The 24493-nt window shown below is 42.2% G+C and overlaps 1 protein-coding gene and 1 long non-coding RNA gene across 3 annotated transcripts in view; one reads left to right on the forward strand and one right to left on the reverse strand.

Moving 5' to 3' along the window:
• The window catches only part of galnt9 (polypeptide N-acetylgalactosaminyltransferase 9), a 245613-nt gene that overhangs the window by 161535 nt on the left and 59585 nt on the right, over positions 1-24493 (reverse strand). The gene's annotated exons all lie outside the window — the stretch shown is intronic.
• LOC127601635 (uncharacterized) lies at positions 5926-13309 on the forward strand. Of its 2 annotated transcripts, XR_007962606.1 has the most exons (5): positions 5926-7241; positions 8177-8254; positions 9077-9148; positions 9527-9604; positions 13202-13309. It is a non-coding gene; the product is annotated as an uncharacterized LOC127601635 (long non-coding RNA). The 2 variants fall into 2 exon arrangements; XR_007962605.1 differs by lacking the exon at positions 5926-7241 and having other exon boundaries at positions 8015-8254.

The following is a 24493-nucleotide window of genomic DNA, read 5'->3' on the forward strand; positions in this document are numbered from 1 at the left end:
TAAAAGTTGCAATCTTTGACGCAAACCACATCAGCTCACCATTCTGTTTTTGTCCTCCTGCACTCACTTGAGACACGTTCTCCTGGGTTGACCAAGCAGTTTGAATCTGTAAACATTTATCGTGTCACATTTCTTCTGAAAGCATTTTGATTTACAGCTGTTGTGGTTGAACATGTTGAAGAAATTTCCAAATCAAGTACTGTACAAGTATGAGTTTTCAATTAGTTTGTCAAGTAGCAACCCTCATTCAACGTTTGCCCGTGTCAGTAAAACATTTCACATCCGGTAACTTATATGGCAGTTGTATTATAATCTGTGATTAATTTTAGATGTCAATTGGAAAAGTGCGTCAGGGTGGAGAAATGGAAGAGCTCACTAGCGGAGGAAATGACGTGTAGTCTGACAGACATTCATTGAAGTCGTGGACAATGCCGAATTGGCCAAAGTAAAGCATTGAGAAATTCAGCCTAATGCCTGGCTTATATTTTTGTGTGTTTTAGGTTGACAAATAAAAAATTGCAATGTACAATTTGTTCTTCTACACCCCCCAAATAAACATGCCATGTCAACACGCTTACAGTTACCAAATACTTCATTCTGACAAGAGCTGTCAATAAAGTCATGAATTGGGTTCATTTATTTATTCTGTTACATTATTGTATGATGAAAAAACGAAAGAGAGAGAGTGAGAGAGGGTGACTTGCTTCTAAATCTTACTCTGCCAAAATTCAACTCACCCTGAACATATCTCTAACCAGCCATCTGATTGGCTAAGGCATCAACAATAATATCTGTAATAGATTAGATTAACCTTTACACAACATCTCACACTTTTAAGTAAGAAATATCAGTATTTCACTTCTAACGTTGATTTTTTTTCTTCCATTAGAACAGTGGCCAAGACAGTCCGGGGTGGCAACCAGTTCAGGGTGTACCACGCCTACTGCCCGATGACAGCTGGAATAGGCTCCGGCACGCCCGCGACCCTTGTGAGGAGAAGCGGATTATAAAATGGATAGAGTACGGTAGGTTCACATCCTCGGTTGTGGTTGAATTGATATCACAGAACTGAGAGCCAACCTTCCTGCAGGGCTGCCAATAAATGTAATGACAAATGCATTGTTCACCTTCAGTCATGTCGTGTAAAACAGGAAGGGCTATTCAGGAATGAAATCCTCAATGAATGCAGCATGAATACAATTTGAATGACCATCTGATGTTGCTAGTGGACCAAAATAAAAGAACAATTTGCCTAGTAGTATACAAAACAGAGACAAAAATTGGCTGATAGTGACTGAAATATCAATGACATTTGTCTGGCGGGTTGGCTGGGAATGGAAGTGGCTCCGACTGCTGTTTTAGCCATCACACGAAAAGGTTTGGAGAAGCCTTTGCGTGCTAGGCAGAAGTGAAATGAGGTGGAGAGTACATCCAGTCTCTTCCCCTCACTGTCAGTGTATCTCTTTCTCTACATTTCAACATGTACAAAGTGTGAGAACTGCTTTCGGGACAGTGGGAACGTAAACATCTCTGTATATTCTGAACAGAGCGCTATACTCTTAACCCTATTTCGATTTATGTTAATAAAAGTCTGAAACCAGCAGAATGCTGAAGATAAAGGATAGAAAGGATTTGTCATTGTTTTATGTGACAGAACATCCACACAGGGAGGTGAAATTGATCCGGAAAGACAGGCTGTCATTGAGGGGAACCTGCACCAGAACCACCAAATGAAGAAATAAAAAAAGTTATCTGTTGCTCTCTTTGTGCATATTTTCTGTGGCCAGAAATAAAGTCCTTCAAGGAAGCTGACTCATTATTGATTTTGGTTTTTTAGTCCATTTGAGCAACAAGTCTTGAGGCAAGGGATAAATGGATTGACATTTACATAAATTTTGTTGACTTTTCTTTGCTTTCAATTAGTCAGATTTAATCAAACCGATGAACACTCTGTAGTTCTGTGATCGAGCAATGTTAGAAACCCCTTAATTGCTTCACAGTCCAAGAGTAAAGACTGAGAATGAACACATACAAGTAAAAAATCCACTATAACCCTAATCACTTGAGTCAAGGAAGTACTGTAAAAGGTTTTGGACATAAAAAAGCCCCCCAGAGACTCTTAGCTCTGAAAAGCTCATCAGGCTGCAGCGGAGAGTAACTCTGTTTCTGTTTCTGTCCTCGTCATTTCCTGCCACAAGGGACCTCCATGAGATTAACTACAGATCAGATGAGAAGCAGAAAACTCACTGAACATAAAGAGAGACATATTGTCGGAGTGTATGTATGTCAACAACTTGGCTTCACGCTCTAAGAAGAGCAAATAGCATTCCTTATTCGGTGAAAAATTGCTTCCAAAAGAACTTGTGTTTTCATGGTTTTGTCTTATTTATCGTGTTGTTCGGACGGCAAGTCGATCTTCATGTCTATAATTTTAGGACCAGATCTGTCTGGGGGGGGCTGGACGTAATAGCGACTTATGCCTCTACTTAATTACGTAATTTAACTCCCCTACCACCCCCCCCCCCTCCACACGGTACCCACCCTTCTAAATACGTGCTACACTTCACGTCACGTTGCAGCCAATGGTACAAAAAAAGTTTAACGCACCTTGAAAATCCATGTGGAAACCCAAACCATGTCATGTCTTCTTCTAAAGCAGAAATAGAATCAACTTCCCCCGGAAATATGGAAGTGGAGCTCTTTAGCCATGGCAATTTGGTTTTGTGGTTTCCACACATATTTGCACTAATCCACCACAATTGTAACTTTGGCTACAATGTGGCACGAGATTCTAGTTAAGATAAACCATTTTAGAATAAGAACAAAAAAATTAATGAGGTTATTAAGCAAATTTTCCATCATCCTCTTGTGCTGTCGGGGACAGTGCCAACTCATCTTCAATTTATCATTGCAACTGTTTCCCGTACTTTCCTTGTACTGCCTGGGCTGTGTTTTTTGGGTGACTCTGAATAACTGAACAGCACATTTGAGTTCTGAGTTTTCGAACAGTCTGAGTGAAGCACTGCACTCGGACCGAATGCACCCACAATGAAGGAATGGGGATTTGAGGGGCGACAAATTCTAATCATCTCGGTTTTTGTAATACAAATTTACCATTAAAAATGTTTACATTTTTTGACAGGTTTGATTTAGAAGGAAGAAAAATAGCAGAAGTGAACCTGCAAAATTGCGAGGTAAAACTGCATTAGATGACGTTACAAAACAAAACCCAAGATAAAGTGAAGCTGGGAAACACCCAACTGCCAAGTAGCAAGGGAACTCTGTTAATCAAAAACAGATCATTTCTCTTCCTCATGCCAAAGCCACAACGGCAAGCCACTGATTTTATCCACATCTGGATCATTTTTTTGCAGTAATGAGTCAAGAATCAAAATCACAAAAATTGTGCTTGATAATCTAAGCATTAGGGAATGTTGTGCTATAGTAGTGCAACGCAATGAAAGAGTCTGCCTCCAGGCAACTGAACTTGTAGTACAAAGTACAGTAATGGTTGTCACTTAAGAATTTTCACGATGAAGTCTTGCCATCCATCCTGTTCCACTTATGCAGCATCAGGTCACGAGGACAGCGGGAAGCCACGCAGGATTTCCTGTTTGCATGAACCCCACTCCTATTTCCCTCGAAATGGGCATCTCAGCCAATGGGCGTAGGTTTAAAGTTGCAAGTTCACAATTTATTAATATTTCTTCAAAAGGCTCAAATAATGGGGACACAGCATTGGCTGGTTAGGATGTCTGCCTCATGCTGCAGGGCTCATGGCTTTGATTCCTTTCTGGAAGAGTTTGCATGTTCTCCCCGTGCCTGCATGCGTTTTCTCCGGGTATTACGGTTTCCTCCCACGTTCCAAAAACATGCAAGGCAGGTTAATGGAACACTCTAAAACTGTCCCTCGTGTGAGTGTGAGCACGAATGGTTGTTCGTCTCTGTGTGCTCTGCAATTGGCTGGCAACCAGTTCAGCGTGTACTCCGCCTACAGCCCAAAGTCAGCCGGGATAGACTCCGGCTGGCCGGCGACCCTTGTGAGGATAAGGCGGTTCAAAGGATGCGTGGATGGATGGAAAGTTCGGATAATCAAAACGCTTGTTGAACACAGAGACTTTAATCTTTTTTCAGGTAATTACAAAGTGAAATTATACCATGCTGCACACAAATCATGCCAGGAGGAAATAAAAGCCGAGAATGAACAAACTGTGTGTGCGTGTGTGTGGGTGTGTGGGTGTGTGTGTGTGTATGTGTGTGTGTGTGTGTGCTCACCTCGAACTCAGAATTGTTACTCATGCATGTTATTTTATCTTCAAACCCATTTTTTTGTGGTTAATTTAACAAATTTGTTTTACATTTAATAACATAATAAAGTTACATTTAATGGAGGAACATAATCACCACATCTGCAACTGTAATACACCCACCGAGTCACTCCATTATTCCAGAGCATTAATACTGCAGTGGTTGTAAGAAGCAGGATCATCCAAATATTTTATCATTAAATATTCTCTTAAATGGCAATAGTACGATTCCCTAAAAATAAATGCAGTTTATCATTTAAGAAGGGCCCACGCAACTGAATTGCTTTGATGTGGTGAAGATACTTTTGTCATTTTACTGTTGCTCCTCTAAGGTCTCGACAGCGATCTCTTCCATCCACTTGCATTGAGGTAACTGTGTTTGTGTTATGTTTCGGTCTGGTTAATTTTGGTTTTGATTCTTCATGTGCCCTTTTTTCGCCACCTGTTCTCGTTATCAGTGTTCCTTGTGTGTAACCGAAGAGCTCCCTCAGCCCTTTGTGTCTTGTCCAGATATTTCTTGCTGTGTCGTTACTTAGCTTGTATTTAGTTCCCTGAGTTTCTGTCAATCTTTGTTTGGGTCAATGTGAGCTGTGAATATGTGAGCATAAGTTTGCTACTGTCATGTTTTGTTTCCTGTTATAGTTTGGTTTGATACTTGTGATTTCCAGGCATTTTGTTGAGTACTCCGACTTAGTGTTTTGTACTCCTGTGTGTATTTTTTGTTAAATACATTTTGGTCAATCCACCATGCTCCTCCCTGCCTCCCTGCTTTTTGGGATCCTACAACTACCATCATGCAAAACGTGACCGTTTGCCTCCAACGAATACGTCATAAGTCATCAAATTCACCAATTTAGTCACAGATTGGCTGGTTAGAAAGCTAATACATGCAGTTATGATACCAGACAGCTAGGTAATTTTATAATCCGGTCTTTCATAACATCGAATATTAAGAGAAGTCCAAATGCGAGAAAGACGAGAGTACTTAAAAACTCCTAAAGATCGTGGTTTGACATACAGGTAAATAAAATGTATATTTTTAAAAACTCATTGTCTCAACAAAAGAAAAAATGAATGACTGAGTACTTTGCACACCTCAATTTCTTGCATGTATTCTAGCGAGTCAGGTTCCGCTTCCACCATGTAGACCGTGCGCCTCTCTTGCACTGAGACTTCTGTTCAAGAAAACTCCACCCATGTGCACTGTTAGATTGATATTTGCATTAGATTTAAGTTGGACACAAATAAGGACTCTTTGAGTGTGCCTTGGGTAAGACCTTCAGCTTCAACCATTCCTCTATTGTCTACTCCCACATTGGCTTTCTTGATGTCAGGAAACCTGATATCCCAGCGGAGATATGGACGGAGACAAGAGTCTGCCTGGAAGGTGTCAAGCACTGAGAGCAAGCATGGAGGTATAAAGCATGTCTCCCGACTATTATGCTTGGAAATGTCCGCTGTGCGATGATGGATGAGCTATCTGCATTGATCAAGCAGCGAGAGTAAAGAGAAATCCTGGACACACTAGATACTGTTGTCACTGTGGAGGGCTTCACACTTGTCCGTGCAGATGGCAAACTAGCAAAGAGCAGCAAGAATAAAGGGGAGGAGCTGTGTGTGTGTGTGTGTGTGTGTGTGTGTGTTTGTGTGTGTGTGTGTGTGTGCGTTTGTATTCATGACATCTCAGGACAATTTTATGATAACACACCTTCACAATGAGGACCTGTGGAAAAATGAGGACATTTTTCGCGTCCTCATATTTCCACGCAGTCTACACTACTCTAGAGCTCACGAGGATACTCCCACACCAAAAATAAGTGATGTCCTGAAAGAGCACAATTTTCAGAAATTGTGTGTTTAAGTGTGTTTAACTTTCGACTCACTTTTCATTTGGAAAACTAGTGGCCAACTTCGGTACTTAACACACTTTTAACACACTTTCAGTGACGTCATTGTGCAGGACCTCAAATGTCATCTTTTTCGGACTGACTCACACATTTTCCCCGCCCTCGTCCTGATAAGTCACATCAATTAGCAGTCACACAAAATCCAACATGTGAAGCAGCCAGACAATCCTACTCTCAAACACGACCACGCGTGGATGACCATCGGGTAAGCAATTCCTTTTCATTTATCTTACCGTAACATAGAAGTTGTTCAATATAACCGTGTTTAACAGTGCCCACCAAAGGTAATATCATTCAATAAGACAGCTAGCTAGCTAGCTAGCTCGATCGTTAGCATGCTAATAAGCTTCCAGTAAAAGTAATGTGGACATGTCCTGCAGGCAAGGTTCTGGAAAACTTTTCTAAATCTTTAACAACACAGTCTGTGGAACTTGGTTTAGGTACCATATGTTTATTTCAGTGCAGTATTTGTTTTATTCGATTGCAGTTAATTTAAATTAGTTAGTACAGGTAGCCTAATGAAAGTGGGCCAGGCACTTCTAGCATTTACGCTAAGCCCGGTGTATTTACACTGTTTATTCTTGTGCTGATTCAATTGTACACCGTTTCAATGAAAAAAACAAACAAACGTTTGGAATGAAATTATAGCAGAATTCAGCTTTGTTGGTACATTTGGTCAAGACAATATTGTGTTACTCTATTTTAATTTTACATTGTTATCTGCCTGACAAATGGTTTGCCCGAATCTATTAGTCTGACCAGCAAATGTTTGATGAAATGAATTTTTGTATTTTTGAGGAAGAAAATAATATTCCTTTGGCTCAGTACTTTTTGAGCCAAAATAAGTGCTGCCATAATATTGTGCTTGCTTGTCTGGCTGACTTCTTCTCACTTTCCATTGTAGATGTTTACTGGTGGTGATAATGTCACAAAGAAGAACCAGACTGAGCCCTGAATCTGAGGCTGCTCCTTTTATCTGGAGTCAACAAGCCTTGTTTGAAAGCCCAGTGGATCAATGATTATAAAGGTATGCTATCAATCTACCTGCTATCTAATTCTTATGGCTACGGCAAGCATATGACAAGAGCTGCAACCAAAGCCTGTCACAGTGACAGATTTTATTCGTACATTGTATTTACCCCAAAACTGTCACAATAAACAGCATATTTTTTATGCCATTGATCATATTGGAGCAAAAATAATTGAAGTACTTTTGAAGAAAATGTTTAGCAGCCATTATCATTCAATTATTGAGAATATTGTATTGCCATGTAGAACTAGGAATATCTTGGAATGAAAAAATAGAAATAGAAATTATTCGGCTTCTGTTAAAATATTGTGCTTCACCAAATATCACAATTCATAAAAACGCATACATCCGTAATAGTCGAGGAAAATTAGATGCCTTTAAACTTCCTTCATAATGCTTATTTCACCTGATTGAAGAAGGCTGTGGTAGCTGTTTGACAAATCCACATTTTTATCAGCAATTTGTACTGCCCATCAAAAGTCTCTACTTAGTTGAAAACAACGAATGGTCACCGGAATTATTTTTCAGTCATTACATTGTTTTAGTCTGAAAGAGTATGTTTCGGGTGTTGTCTTTATTATTTGAACTCAGTCATGTCTGTTGTCCTGAAATTGTTAGCTATAAGAGCTGTACAGTGGTAACTACCATAAAGAGCCGGCTTGTGCTGTGTATGAAGTTTAATTTATTCAAAAGTCATGTAACTACGACATATTTCTGACACTCTATGGTTGATATAATGTTGATTTTCATGATTTCAGTCATGCCCTCATACTTCCCAGTTACAGTAGAATACTTTTTAGAATATTTCTGATACTGTAATGTTGCTGAAAAACCTGAGTGTGATCAGGTGAAATGACTTTTGTCTGGACCTAACACTGGAGAGCCTGTGTTCGAATGTCCCGTAATGGCACCGTAATGGTGTTATGTTGCAGACACCAAGTGACGGGATCTTGACTGAACCTTCTGGAGACCAAGAAGGGAGTGAGAGATCCACTTCATCCTTACAACAGGTTACTACTTCTTATCATGATATACTAGGTTTGAGTTTTCAGCTTTCTTTGACAAACACAGGAGAAGTTATAAATCAGAAACATGGACTCTCCATGATTTCAGTCGTCATGTCCTCATATTGCTTTAGACCTGAAAAACCTGAGTGTGTTTCAGGTGTCATGACTTTTGTCTTAACCTAACTCTGGAGAGGCTGTGTCTAAATGTCCCCATATTGCTGTTCCACAGAACTGAACAGTGTTAACTTTCTATAGTGTGGTATATTCATCCCGAACTCTCCCGTGAGCAATGTTCAATGATAATTAATATTTATTCATTTCTTAACTGGTCAAAATGAAGAATGCTGAATATTTTGACACCGTAATGTTATGTTGCAGACACCGAGTGACCTGACTGAACCCTCTGGAGACCATGAATGGAATGATAGATACACTTCATCCTTACAACAGGTTACTACTTCTTGTCATGATATACTAGGTTTGAGTTTTCAGCTTTCTTTGACAAACACAGGAGAAGTTATAAATCAGAAACATGGACTCTCCATGATTTCAGTCGTCATGTCCTCATATTTCTTTAGACCTGAAAAACCTGAGTGTGTTTCAGGTGTCATGACTTTTGTCTTAACCTAACTCTGGAGAGGCTGTGTCTAAATGTCCCCATATTGCTGTTCCACAGAGAAGAACAGTGTTAACTTTCTATAGTGTGGTACATTATTCCCAAACTCTCCTGTGAGCAATGTTCAATCATAATTAATATTTATTCATTTCTTAACTGGTCAGAATGAAGAATGCTGAATATTTTGACACCGTAATGTTATGTTGCAGACACCAAGTGACCTGACTGAACCCTCTGGAGACCATGAATGGAGTGAGAGATCCACTTCATCCTTTCAACAGGTTACTACTTCTTATCATGATATACTAGGTTTGAGTTTTCAGCTTTCTTTGACAAACACAGGAGAAGTTCTAAATCAGAAACATAGACTCTCCATGATTTCAGTCGTCATGTCCTCATATTTCTTCAGACCTGAAAAACCTGAGTGTGTTTCAGGTGACATGACTTTTGTCTTAACCTAACTCTGGAGAGCCTGTGTTCGAATGTCCCCATATTGCTGTTCCACAGAACTGAACAGTGTTAACTTTCTATAGTGTGGTATATTCATCCCAAACTCTCCCGTGAGCAATGTTCAATGATAATTAATATGTATTCATTTCTTAACTGGTCAGAATGAAGAATGCTGAAACTTTTGACACCGTAATGTTGTTATGTTGCAGACATCAAGTGACAGGTACCTGACTGAACCCTCTGGAAACCAAGAATGGAGTGAGAGATCCACTTCATCCTTACAACAGGTTACTACTTCTTATCATGATATACTAGGTTTGAATTTTCAATGTTCTTTGACAAACACAGGAGAAGTTATAAATCAGAAACATGGACTCTCCATGATTTCAGTCGTCATGTCCTCATATTTCTTTAGACCTGAAAAACCCGAGTGTGTTTCAGGTGACATGACTTTTGCCTTAACCTAACATCTGGAGAGCCTGTGTTCGAATGTCCCCATATTGCTGTACCACAGAACTGAACAGTGTTAACTTTCTATAGTGTGGTATATTCATCCCAAACTCTCCCGTGAGCAATGTTCAATGATAATTAATATTTATTCATTTCTTAACTGGTCAGAATGAAGAATGCTGAATATTTTGACACCGTGATGTTATGTTGCAGACACCAAGTGACCTGACTGAACCCTCTGGAGACCATGAATGGAGTGAGAGATCCACTTCATTCTTACAACAGGTTACTACTTCTTATCATGATATACTAGGTTTGAGTTTTCAGCTTTCTTTGACAAACACAGGAGAAGTTATAAGTCAGAAACATAGACTCTCCATGATTTCAGTCGTCGTGTCCTCATATTTCTTGAGACCTGAAAAACCTGAGTGTGTTTCAGGTGACATGACTTTTGTCTTAACCTAACTCTGGAGAGCCTGTGTTCGAATGTCCCCATATTGCTGTTCCACAGAACTGAACAGTGTTAACTTTCTATAGTGTGGTATATTCATCCCAAACTCTCCCGTGAGCAATGTTCAATGATAATTAATATTTATTCATTTCTTAACTGGTCAGAATGAAGAATGCTGAATATGTTGACACCGTAATGTTATGTTGCAGACACCAAGTGACCTGACTGAACCCTCTGGAGACCATGAATGGAGTGAGAGATCCACTTCATTCTTACAACAGGTTACTACTTCTTATCATGATATACTAGGTTTGAGTTTTCAGATTTCTTTGACAAACACAGGAGAAGTTATAAGTCAGAAACATAGACTCTCCATAATTTCAGTCGTCATGTCCTCATATTTCTTCAGACCTGAAAAACCTGAATGTGTTTCAGGTGACATGACTTTTGTCTTAACCTAACTTTGGAGAGCCTGTGTTCGAATGTCCCCATATTGCTGTTCCACAGAACTGAACAGTGTTAACTTTCTATAGTGTGGTATATTCATCCCAAACTCTCCCGTGAGCAATGTTCAATGATAATTAATATTTATTCATTTCTTAACTGGTCAAAATGAAGAATGCTGAATATTTTGACACCGTAATGTTATGTTGCAGACACCAAGTGACCTGACTGAACCCTCTGGAGACCATGAATGGAATGATAGATACACTTCATCCTTACAACAGGTTACTACTTCTTGTCATGATATACTAGGTTTGAGTTTTCAGCTTTCTTTGACAAACACAGAAGAAGTTATAAATCAGAAACATGGACTCTCCATGATTTCAGTCGTCATGTCCTCATATTTCTTTAGACCTGAAAAACCGGAGTGTGTTTCAGGTGATATGATTTTTGTCTGGACTTAACTCTGGAGAGCCTGTGTTCGAATGTCCCCATATTGCTGTTACACAGAGCTGAACAGTGTTAACTTTCTATAGTGTCTTATATTAATCCCAAACCCTCCTGTGAGCGATGTTCAATGAATAACAATGTTTATTCATTTATTAACTAATCAGGATGAATAAATTTGAATATTTCTGACACTGCACTGTTGCTATGTTGCAGACACCAAGTGTTCCGATCCTGATGAAACCTTTTGAAGATCAAGAAAGGAGTGGAAGATCCACTTCTTCCTTACAACAGGTTACTACGTCTTATCATTATATACTAGGTTTGAGTTTTCAGCTTTCTTTGACAAACACAGGAGAAGTTATAAATCAGAAACATGGACTCTCTATGATTTCAGTCGTCATGTCCTCATATTTCTTCAGACCTGAAAAACCTGAGTGTGTTTCAGGTGACATGACTTTTGTCTTAACCTAACTCTGGAGAGCCTGTGTTCGAATGTCCCCATATTGCTGTTCCACAGAACTGAACAGTGTTAACTTTCTATAGTGTGGTATATTCATCCCAAACTCTCCCGTGAGAAATGTTCAATGATAATTAATATTTATTCATTTCTTAACTGGTCAGAATGAAGAATGCTGAATATTTTGACACCGTGATGTTATGTTGCAGACACCAAGTGACCTGACTGAACCCTCTGGAGACCATGAATGGAGTGAGAGATCCACTTCATTCTTACAACAGGTTACTACTTCTTATCATGATATACTAGGTTTGAGTTTTCAGCTTTCTTTGACAAACACAGGAGAAGTTAGAAGTCAGAAACATAGACTCTCCATGATTTCAGTCGTCATGTCCTCATATTTCTTCAGACCTGAAAAACCTGAGTGTGTTTCAGGTGACATGACTTTTGTCTTAACCTAACTCTGGAGAGCCTGTGTTCGAATGTCCCCATATTGCTGTTCCACAGAACTGAACAGTGTTAACTTTCTATAGTGTGGTATATTCATCCCAAACTCTCCCGTGAGCAATGTTCAATGATAATTAATATTTATTCATTTCTTAACTGGTCAGAATGAAGAATGCTGAATATTTTGACACCGTGATGTTATGTTGCAGACACCAAGTGACCTGACTGAACCCTCTGGAGACCATGAATGGAGTGAGAGATCCACTTCATTCTTACAACAGGTTACTACTTCTTATCATGATATACTAGGTTTGAGTTTTCAGCTTTCTTTGACAAACACAGGAGAAGTTATAAGTCAGAAACATAGACTCTCCATGATTTCAGTCGTCATGTCCTCATATTTCTTCAGACCTGAAAAACCTGAGTGTGTTTCAGGTGACATGACTTTTGTCTTAACCTAACTCTGGAGAGCCTGTGTTCGAATGTCCCCATATTGCTGTTCCACAGAACTGAACAGTGTTAACTTTCTATAGTGTGGTATATTCATCCCAAACTCTCCCGTGAGCAATGTTCAATGACAATTAATATTTATTCATTTCTTAACTGGTCAAAATGAAGAATGCTGAATATTTTGACACCGTAATGTTATGTTGCAGACACCAAGTGACCTGACTGAACCCTCTGGAGACCATGAATGGAATGATAGATACACTTCATCCTTACAACAGGTTACTACTTCTTGTCATGATATACTAGGTTTGAGTTTTCAGCTTTCTTTGACAAACACAGAAGAAGTTATAAATCAGAAACATGGACTCTCCATGATTTCAGTCGTCATGTCCTCATATTTCTTTAGACCTGAAAAACCGGAGTGTGTTTCAGGTGATATGATTTTTGTCTGGACTTAACTCTGGAGAGCCTGTGTTCGAATGTCCCCATATTGCTGTTACACAGAGCTGAACAGTGTTAACTTTCTATAGTGTCTTCTATTAATCCCAAACCCTCCTGTGAGCGATGTTCAATGAATAACAATGTTTATTCATTTATTAACTAATCAGGATGAATAAATTTGAATATTTCTGACACTGCACTGTTGCTATGTTGCAGACACCAAGTGTTCCGATCCTGATGAAACCTTTTGAAGATCAAGAAAGGAGTGGAAGATCCACTTCTTCCTTACAACAGGTTACTACTTCTTATCATTATATACTAGGTTTGAGTTTTCAGCTTTCTTTGACAAACACAGGAGAAGTTATAAATCAGAAACATGGACTCTCCATGATTTCAGTCGTCTTGTCCTCATATTTCTTCAGACCTGAAAAACCTGAGTGTGTTTCAGGTGACATGACTTTTGTCTTAACCTAACTCTGGAGAGCCTGTGTTCGAATGTCCCCATATTGCTGTTCCACAGAACTGAACAGTGTTAACTTTCTATAGTGTGGTATATTCATCCCAAACTCTCCCGTGAGCAATGTTCAATGATAATTAATGTTTATTCATTTCTTAACTGGTCAGAATGAAGAATGCTGAATATTTTGACACCGTAATGTTATGTTCCAGACACCAAGTGACCTGACTGAACCCTCTGGAGACCATGAATGGAATGAGAGATAAATTCTCAAAATTCTCAAATTTTCAAAATTCTCATTATTTCCTGGAATATTTTATTTTGATTATTTTATTTTTCCATTTTTAATAAATAATGCCTTCTTTTACAGGTGGGAATAAGAGACGCACGTGGACAGATTATGAAGTGAAGGCTGTTGAGCGACATATGTTTGATTTCATAACAAGCCATAAAGTTTCAGGTAAAACGAGCTGTGAGTCCTGTCTCCACGCAGAGCCAGCAGCTCTGAACGACAGAGGCTGGGTGTCCATCAAAAACTACATCCACAACAAGATATAACTGCATTAAAAAGGGAAATGAATGGCTAGTCCATTGAAATGCGAGCACGTCTGGGTACATTTCAGTTCAAGTTAACTAAAGCAATAGCAATGGTGCATTTAGGGTGGGATGGTCAATTATGGATTTCATATTTGTTGTTGGATACTGTGTTTCACGTTTGTTGTTTCATGATCTTCAAGAGCAATTTGGAAAATCCTTGAAGATGTATGAACATGTAAATTATACTGTATATCAGGCATGTTCCGATCTGGGCCTGGAGAGCCACTGTCGTGCCTGTTTTCCAGCTCTCCCGGCTGCATCACACCTGTTTCAGATGATCAGTTCATCAGTCAGCTCTGATGCAGCATTAGAACATCCTGGGAGAGCTGGAAAACAAAAAGACAGCGGCCCTTGAGGACCGACCTTGGACACTCCTGCTGTATATAAACGTACGTACGATATACAAACTTCTCACAAAAGATAGGCTTATTAGGTTTGAGGTGATATTTTGGAAAAACCCTAAAACATTTGAATTCATCCTATTTCAAGAATTTCAATACTTTTTGAAAAGTTGCTTTTGTCTAACGGTAGCTAAAGAAGTTGCTACACACATGGCACAATATATGGCCAGATTCATTAAAAATTCTTCATCGCAGTATTCACATTTTGACATAATCTTCTTCAGTTCAAACAACCTTCATCTATTGCAGTGCTTTGTGTCATGGAGAGGAGGTGGCATGTTTTCTGTGTTCATAATTTCATATTGTCAGCAATTAAAAAATAAGAAAGTGGACTGACCACATATTTAACCGTCTCTTCTTCTTCACAGCTTATTTTACTATCTTGTATTATTAATGTGAATATTTGAGGGATGACGGGTATAACGACTGTTTGGCACATTCGCCTCACAGTTCAGCAATTGATATTTGAATGTTTGAATTTGGGCATCCTTCCTTTGTAGAGTTCTCCCCATGCCTGAGCATGACAATTGGACACATGTGCCTAACATATACTGTTGGTATGTAACATGAGTCAATTTAAAAATACACACTTTACTCTTAGCTGGTCTTCATAAGTCATATATACTTGAAAATGATGTGTATCCAGGGGGCTCAAAATTCACAAAAACATGAAATGGTAGTGTGTTTGAGGTGACTGTCTCCATAATACACAAAAACCTGTCAATGTCCTCATATGTAGTAGTTTTGTCATAAATCAAAAAAAAATTACGTCCTAGCCAAAATCTGAGTAGATGGCTGTCTTCCTGATTTTTTTTCATGGTTACCATATTTTTTTGGAGCCTGTAGGACCACGGGAAAGGCATGTACCCATATGTCGGGTGAACAAACGGACGTCCTGAAAATGCACCAAAACACGTATGCGTGTGTGTGTGTGTGTGTGTGTGTGTGTGTGTGTGTGTGTGTGTGTGTGTGTGTGTGTGTGTGTGTGTGCGTGTGCGTGTGTTTAACACTTTAACCCTTGGGCACATCAATGTTATAGTGCAGCTCTGCACAACAGAAAATGAACTTCTAGCAGTCAGAATCCAACCATACAATGGCAAATACAGTATCTTGGGAGTTTTCACGTCAATATTGCACAGGTTTACATTCCTTCCCTCTGCAAACGCTGCTATTGCATGACAATGCATTCACACTATGTGTCGCCTGCAGAGAAGGGCCCTTATCCTAATATCTGGGGACTTCAATCCTGCCATTCTCTCTCCCCAACTTCACACAGAATTTAGATTGCCACACAGGAGATGGATGTAACACTGAACCGAATGTTGTCTAAAGTCAGAGACTTATGCTCGTGCACTCCTCTTGTCCCTCTTAGATGCTCTGAGAACAACCTTGTCTGTCTGCAACCAATATACCGTATATGCCGATGCTGCAAAAACAACCTCCACATAAGAAGACCAAGAAAATGTGGACGAAGTGAGCAACTGCTGTGTTAAAACACAGACTGAGATTTTCTGTGCAGCTCACATCAGGATGGCATTGATGGTCAGACCAGCTGTATCATAGATTATATTAATTTATGTGTGGTAAACACACTGGCATCGAAAGACGTGAATTGAAGACTCTCCTGAATGAAAAGAGCACATTTATCTCAGGAGACAAAATAAAGTTACAAACAGTCCAATGGGAGCACAAGGACTACATCAGGAAATGCAAAAAAGTGACTCGAGAAATGCCTTGAGCAGGACAATGCCAGTTAGGTGTGAAGAAGTCTTAAACGCATCTCGGGACGTATTCTTCCTGCATACCTGGGACTGTAGTTGCAACTTAATTTCTGTCACCTGCAGAAGTTCTCTGACAACTCCGTCATTGTGGACTGAGGGGAATGAACTGGTGTACAGAGTGATACTGAAGACTTTGTGGACTGTTGAACCACCTCCTCCTAAACACCGCAAGACCGAAGACCAAAGATTTGGTGATGGATTTCCTCTGGAAACCTTTCCCACACATACTGGTTAACATCCATGATCAGACATTGCTACAATTGACCTATTTAGGTATCTGGGTGCCCACCTAAACAATATATTGGGACTGGTCATACAACATGAGTGCTCTGTAAGAGAAGGGCACGAGTCACTTGTTAAGGAGATGGAGATCCTTTTGACATACTGTAAGCTCAGAACCTTTAATGAATGGCCTCGATGCCATTGTGTCCTAAGGTGCCATCATCGCAAACAGAGCTGAAAGGAGACTTAACCAAATGGTTAAAAAAAACTAGCTCTGTCCTGGGCTGCCAAATGGCCCAATGAAGTAGATGGGAGACAGAAGGATGTTCGTCAAGCTGACTTCCAACTTGGACAACACTTTTTACCCACTGCATTACATTGTGGACTTTTCCACCCTAGGTTGTGGAAGGAATCCTACCACATTCCTCTCTCATTTCTGCCAACAACAATAGGACTGTTCAATTGCAATCAATAATCATGTAGCTCACACAAACTCAAAAAGACTTGCAGTGAATTTCCCTACTCTGGGGTCAATAAAGTATTTTTTCCCCTTCAATATAAATAGCTGGAATTAATAAGATGACCCATAAGAAGAAATTAGACTTTAAAGGAGCATTGAAAAAGTAGCACTGAAAGCATCATGTTCCTTTATTTCCCCAGAGTATACGGCTTACATCATGCAAAAAGCTCAGACTATTCATTACATGCATCATGTGAAAGCCTCAGAGTATCTCTACATGCAAATCCAGCCCATGTCTATGAGTGTATATTATCTCTGGGCTGTTGTTTGCTCATCAAAAGCCTTGTGAAAGCCAGGGAAGGTTCAAAAGAAGCTCAGTGTAATAACCCTTCTTCGCCGCACACTCTATAACAGTATACATTTATTTTTATTACATTTTAACTTTCAATCTGCCTATTGTTGATTCTATAGTCACTTGTTTGTTATTGTCATCGCCTCTCTCAATTGTTGTTTGACTATGAGAGCATGTGTACAGAAGGGGACGATCGGGAGTACAGGGGACTGACAAAGGACTTTGTGGACTGGTGCCAGCAGAATCTCCTCCAGATCAACCCTAGGAAAACTAAGGAGTTGGTTGTGGATTTCTGCAGGAAAAAGTCCTCACCAGCACCAATGAACATCCAGGGTATGGACATAGAGAGGGTGACCTCCTACAAGTACCTTGGTGTTCTTCTGAACGACAAACTGGACTGGTCTACAAACACGGACACCTTGATTAGGAAAGGACAGAGCCGACTCTTCCTACTCAGGAAACTGAGGTCTTTTGGGGTTCAGGGGTCACTCCTTAAGACGTTCTATAACTCGGTGGTGGCCTCGGCCATCCATTATGGCATTGTCTGCTGGCCAGGCAGCATCTCGGCCCGGGACAGAAAGAGACTGGAGCGACTGGTCAGGAAGGCCAGTTCTGTCCTGGGTTGCTCCCTTGACACTCTGGAGGAGGTGGGCAACAGAAGGATGCTCACTAAGCTAAAAGCTATGATGGCCAGTCCCTCCCACCCCCTCCAGCCCGCCCTGACAGCACTTGGTAGCTCCTTCAGCCAGAGACTGTTACACCCGCGCTGCAATAAGGAGAGATACCGACGCTCCTTCCTACCGACTGCTGTCAGGCTGATGAATAAAAAATAACAATCATAATAAAAATAATAATTAAATGATGTGAAGAAAAATTGTAAATAGTACTGCGATTTATCCATTTTGTGTTCATATTGCATTTAATTGAAAGATGTTTGTTGTTTTTTTTCTCTTTCTTCTTTCTTCTTTCTACATACATTCTTGCTGCTGGAGGCTGTAAATTTCCCCAGTGTGGGACGAATAAAGGATATCTTATCTTATGTGTGCCAGCTAAGTACAAAGGCAAAGAGCACAATGGAGTGTGGTGCCTTGTCTCGAAAATTTACTTTAATATGTTTTTTTTTGTTCTTTGTAAACCAACTGTGGTGATGAATGTTGTTGAGAACTTTGAACATGCCTCACAATAAGTATTGATTATTGAACGCGACTTGAGAGTAGGTCACTTTGTAGCTGAGTTGTTTGTGCATTTTACCTTATTGTTCTGAGATTGGGAGTTCCAATCTCTGCTCCAGCCTTCCGTTCATATTTCTGTCTGCTTTAACTAAAATTGCTATCCAACGGAAGCCTTAGATGCCTGATCAGTATGACATATCTCAATTAGCACAAATTCCCTGACAAACTATTTTCAGTTCCCAGAATGTTTGTTTTACTTTCATGAACAAAATAAATACAAGAAGCAGTATGAGAGTTCAATGAAACCGGGAACGAAATTAGACTTAAATTGCTGAGCAAAGACAGTGGAGGAGAAGGATCTTGAGAATGAGAAGTGTACAGGAGGAAGCTGAGTGGCAAGCAGCTATTCTAAGAAACAAATGCTTTAGTATCATGACATTTATCATTACATTTATCCATCCATCTATCCATCATCTACCGCTTATCCGGGGCCGGGTCGCGGGGGCAACAGCTTTAGCAGGGAAGCCCAGACTTCCCTCTCCCTAGCTACTTCTTCCAGCTCTCCCCGGGGGATCCCGAGTCGTTCCCAGGCAAGCTGGGTGACATAGTCTCTCCAGCGTGTCCTGGGTCTTCCTCGGGGTCTCCTCCCGGTGGGACATGACCGGAACACCTCACCGGGGAGGCGCTCAGGAGGCATCCGAATCAGATGCCCAAGCCACCTCATCTGGCTCCTCTCGATGTGGAGGAGAAGCGGCTCGACTCTGAGCCCCTCATCTGCAAAAAGCAGGGATGTAATACTGAGGCCCCCAAAACGGACCCCCTCAACGCTTCGGCTGCGCCTAGAAATTCTGTCCATAAAGGTTATGAACAGAATCGGCGACAAAGGGTAGCCTTGGCGGAGTCCTACCCCCACTGGAAACGATTCCGACTTACTGCCGGCAATGCGAACCAAACTCTGACATCGGTGGTATAGTGACCGAACAGCCCGTATCAGGGGGTTCGATACCCCATACCCACGAAGCACCCCCTACAGAACTCCCCGAGGGACACGGTCAAACGCCTTCTCCAAGTCCACAAATCACATGTAGACTGGTTGGGCGAATTCCCACTTACCCTCAAGGACCCTGCTAAGGGTGTAGAGCTGGTCCACTGTTCCACGGCCGGGACGAAAACCACACTGCTCCTCCTCAATCTGAGGCTCGACTTCCTGACGGACCCTCCTCTCCAGCACCCCTGAATAGACCTTACCAGGGAGGCTGAGGAGTGTGATCCCTCTGTAGTTGGAACACACCCTCCGGTCCCCCTTTTTAAAAAGAGGGACTACCACCCCGGTCTGCCAATCCAGAGGCACTCTCCCTGTTGACCACGCGATGTTGCAGAGGCGTGTCAACCAGGACAGCCCCACAACATCCAGAGCCTTGAGGAACTCCGGGCGGATCTCATCCACCCCTGGGGCCTTGCCACCGAGGAGCTTTTTAACCACATCGGTGACTTCAACCACAGTGATAGGAGAGCCCACCTCAGAGTCCCCAGGCTCTGCTTCCTCCAAGGAAGGCGTGTTGGTGGAGTTGAGGAGGTCTTCGAAGTACTCTGCCCACCGGTTCACAACGTCCCGAGTCGAAGTCAGCAGCGCCCCATCCCCACTGTACACAGTGTTAGTGGTGCACTGCTTCCTCCTCCTGAGACGTCGGATGGTGGACCAGAATTTCCTCGAAGCCGTCCGGAAGTCGGCTTCCATGGCCTCACCGAACTCTTCCCACGCTCGGGTTTTAGCCTCGGCGACCACCGAAGCCGCGGTCCACTTGGCCAGTCGATACCCGTCAGCTGCCTCTGGGATCCCACAGGCCATAAAGGCTCGATAGGACTCCTTCTTCAGCTTGACGGCATCCCTTACTGCTGGTGTCCACCAGCGAGTACGGGGATTGCCGCCACGACAGGCACCAACCACCTTACGGCCACAACTCAGATTGGCCGCCTCAACAATAGAGGCACGGAACATGGTCCACTCGGACTCAATGTCCCCCGTCTCCCCCGGAACATGGGAAAAGCTCTGTCGGAGGTGGGAGTTGAAACTCCTTCTGACAGGGGATTCCGCCAGACGCTCCCAACAAACCCTCACTATACGTTTGGGTCTGCCAGGACGGACCGGCATCTTCCCCCACCATCGGAGCCTACTCACCACCAGGTGGTGATCAGTTGACAGCTCCGCCTCTCTCTTCACCCGAGTGTCCAGAACATGCGGCCGCAAATCCGATGATACAACTACAAAGTCGATCATCGAACTGCGGCCGAGGGTGTCCTGGTGCCAAGTGCACATATGGACAGCCTTATGTTTGAACAAGGTGTTCATTATGGACAATCCGTGACGAGCACAGAAGTCCAATAACAAAACACCACTCGGGTTTTGATCGGGGGGGCCGTTCCTCCCAATCACGCCCCTCCAGGTATCACTGCCATTGCCCACGTGAGTATTGAAGTCCCCCAGCAGAACAATGGAGTCCCCAGCAGGAGTACTCTCCAGCACACCCTCCAAGGACTCCAAAAAGGGTGGGTATGCTGAGCTGCTGTTTGGTGCATATGCACAAACAACAGTCAGGACCCGTCCACCCACCCGAAGGCGGAGGGAGGCAACCCTCTCGTCTACCGGTGTGAACCCCAATCTACAGGGACTGAGCCGGGGGGCAATGAGTATGCCCACACCTGCTCTGCGCCTCTCACCGTGAGCAACTCCAGAGTGGAAGAGAGTCCAACCCCTCTCGTGAGAACTGGTACCAGAACCCAGGCTGTGTGTGGAGGCAAGTCCAACTATATCCAGTCGGAAATTCTCTGCCTCACACACCAGCTCGGGCTCCTTCCCTGCCAGAGAGGTGACATTCCATGTCCCAAGAGCTAGCTTCTGCAGCCGAGGATCGGACCGCCAGGGTCCCCGCCTTTGGCTGCCGCCCAGCTCGCATTGCACCCGACCCCTTTGGCCCCTCTCATGGGTGGTGAGCCCATGGGAAGGGGGACCCACGTTGCCTCTTCGGGCTGTGCCCGGCCGGGCCCCATGGGTGTAAGCCCGGCCACCAGGCGCCTGCCAACGAGCCCCACCTCCAGGCCTGGCTCCAGAGGGGGGCCACGGTGACCCGCGTCCGGGCAAGGGAAACCTAGATCCATTTATTTTTATCATCATTGGGGTCTTTTGAGCCGTGCTTTGTCTGGCCCCTCACCTAGAACCTGTTTGCCATGGGTGACCCTGACAGGGGCATAAAGCCCCAGACAACTTAGCTTCTAGGATCATTGGGACACACAAACCCCTCCACCACGGTAAGGTGACGACTCACGGAGGGGACATTACATTTAGCCGCATCAATTTCTTTGTTCAAGTTATTTTGCTAAAATAGCAGGTCACACTCCTCATTTCACTCTGAATGTTGCCTGCAATAAGAAAAGGCCCATAGCTTGTTCAATGGATGCTAATAAATTCAGCTCTCTCCTCCGCTCAGCTGAGGAGCCAATCCTTCTGTTTGATTAAACTTTGCACCCAAGCAGTAAGAAATATCTTAAGGCACTTAGATTTACAACCTGTCTTCAATTATTGACACCTCGCTACTTTGCAATTGCCAGTTTCTTTATTTGGTTCATCACTTCTTTAATCCATTCAACTGACTGTAAGTGAAGTAATCGGTGGCAATGGGCATGTTTATGTTAGTCAAGTCTATTTTATTTATATAGCGCCACTTCACAACACAGGCTATCCGAAGGCACTGTACACACTGAGCCGGTCAAGAACCACACACCTCATATAATATACTATACCAGAGATGGGCAATTAAAAAACGACGGACCCCAGAGGCTACAATTTTTCATCAGCACTATGGGGGAGGACATAGGACTGCGCACTTCCTAACTAAATCTAGCACAAAATATGTGCATGTCTGCTTTTTTTTTTGTGGGGGGGGGGGGGGGGTTGAACCAATGTACATAAGGATATAGTCATGGATTGTAATTTTCAAATGCATATAGATTTGATCCACTGCTCTACAACAAAAAATAATTAGCAGTGGTTTCTCCACAGCAGAATCAATTCGAATAACTTCAATTTACCGTGGTAGGTTGAGTCGGGCCAATGTTTTACCAAGCTAAAGAGATTGCCTGAGGACTTTAAAATGGCTTTCTCAAACGACGCAACTTTTTGTCGTTCACAACGGTCGCACTGTCAGACTACAAGATAAATATCATTCTTGAACCAGTCGAGATATCGCACTCGAAGTCCGTCAACGACCACACCTCACCCAATCGCGTGTGCTCTCGTCAAGATTCTGTGCATCATGCAGGTCCATGAGGCAGGCGGAAGAAGTAGCTGTTAAAGTCATGTCGACGGAGGTGTCATGTGTATGTGCTTTTTGTTCTCTACTGAGAAAATGCAAAAAATACAAATAAAAGAAGAAAAAAAAGGACTCATAGACTATGGACTGAATCCTGGATGGTGGGGGAGAGTTGTGAAATATCCCAGACGCCAGACGTCCAATCATAAGATAAGATAAGACAATCTTTATTTGTCTTATAATGGAGAAATCCCCAGTTTACAGCAGCAAAATTATGAAAGGGAGAAAGTAGAAGTCAAAAAGTACATAATAAATATAAATATAAAATATAAATATAAGCATATTAAAAATGGTTGGGTGGGGGTGAGTCCAGGTTTTCAGGACCGTCTCAATGACTGACAATGATACACTACACGGCCTACCATGCGTCCAGAAAACTCAAAATCCACAACGGGACACTAAGTTTGTCTGAGACACGCCTGTTGGCTACATTTGTGTTGTTTGACAACGGTTTAGGTACCTCCAAGCCACTTTCTCGGCTTGGAAGGTCACAAAAGTATTTTCTGTTCAATGATGTTTAAGAGCTATAAGGCATTAGTAATGGGTAAGATAACACCACCCCCTGCATATATCGTCTTATTTGGGTAACCTACGCAAAATCCTGCAATGCAGTGGAAATGCAAACCACCAGGGCCATAGTTACCGGTAGTTTATTTTACCAGGAATTTATATTATCAGGAACTACATTTTCCTGGGGTTGTTGGTGGAAAAGTGGCTATTCTATGATCATTTTGTTCCGTGATGAGGGTTCTTGTATACAAATTCCCATTCAAAGATTGCACAAAATTGCTGAATAACAAACAAAGTATTACATGCAAGAATTCACTTGGAGCATGATTTACACAAATATCAACAAATGTAAGATTTTAATATGAGGCTGCAATACATTTCTCCTTCATGTCATTCAAATGCCAAAATTAATCAGCTCAATTAATAGTATAGGGCAGTTAAGATGTGTCCCACAGTCCACCATTTTTAACATTGCTAAGTGTAGAATAGGACACAAATGAAGAAACTCTTGATTGTACTTCAAACGAACTGCTAACACTAAGAAAAAAAATAGCTGTTTTTTGTGTACTTTAGAGAGTAGAATTGTAATGACCACAACACGCCCTTCTTTTTGCATTCATAGCCTGAGGGTTGGAGGCGCCGGTGTGGACATCTGCCATTCTGTTGTGGCACTGGTGTTACATCTTTCAGCAGCTCACCAGCAGTCAAAATTTTTTATTTCAAAAATCAATTGAGGGCTACTCCAAGAGTGCGTGTGGGACACATCCAGCCCTCGTGCCGCCAGTTGCCCCTGCCCTATCCGGTAAATATTTACATGTATGTGAAAAAAAAAAAACAACAACCGAACTTCATGGGCAAGCACTTAATGACAGAGGCAAGAAACAAGTCCCTCTAGGAAAGTAACCACAGGATGTGTGGTGGGACTGTCTGCCTGAATGGAATACCACAGGGTACAGTCATTAGAGAGGAAAAACAGGATAGAAGGTTGAAGAAGCAGCGGGAGGGCTAAGAGAACAATGGGCACAACAACTGACATGACAACAACAGTTATAGTGATGACAGCAACAACAACCATACTAGTCTGCCACCACCAACTCCAGCCGTACCACCACCCATAACATGAATGTGAAGGCAGAAAGAGAGAGAGAGAGAGAGAGAGAGAGAGAGAGAGAGAGCAGCCATCCATCCATTTTCTGATCCGCTTTATCCTCACAAGGGTCACGGCGGGGGGGGGGGGGTGCTGGAGCTTATCCCAGCTATCTTCGGG

The sequence above is a fragment of the Hippocampus zosterae genome, chromosome 6 (assembly GCF_025434085.1).
Source record: "Hippocampus zosterae strain Florida chromosome 6, ASM2543408v3, whole genome shotgun sequence".
NCBI classification, from domain to species: Eukaryota; Metazoa; Chordata; class Actinopteri; order Syngnathiformes; family Syngnathidae; genus Hippocampus; species Hippocampus zosterae.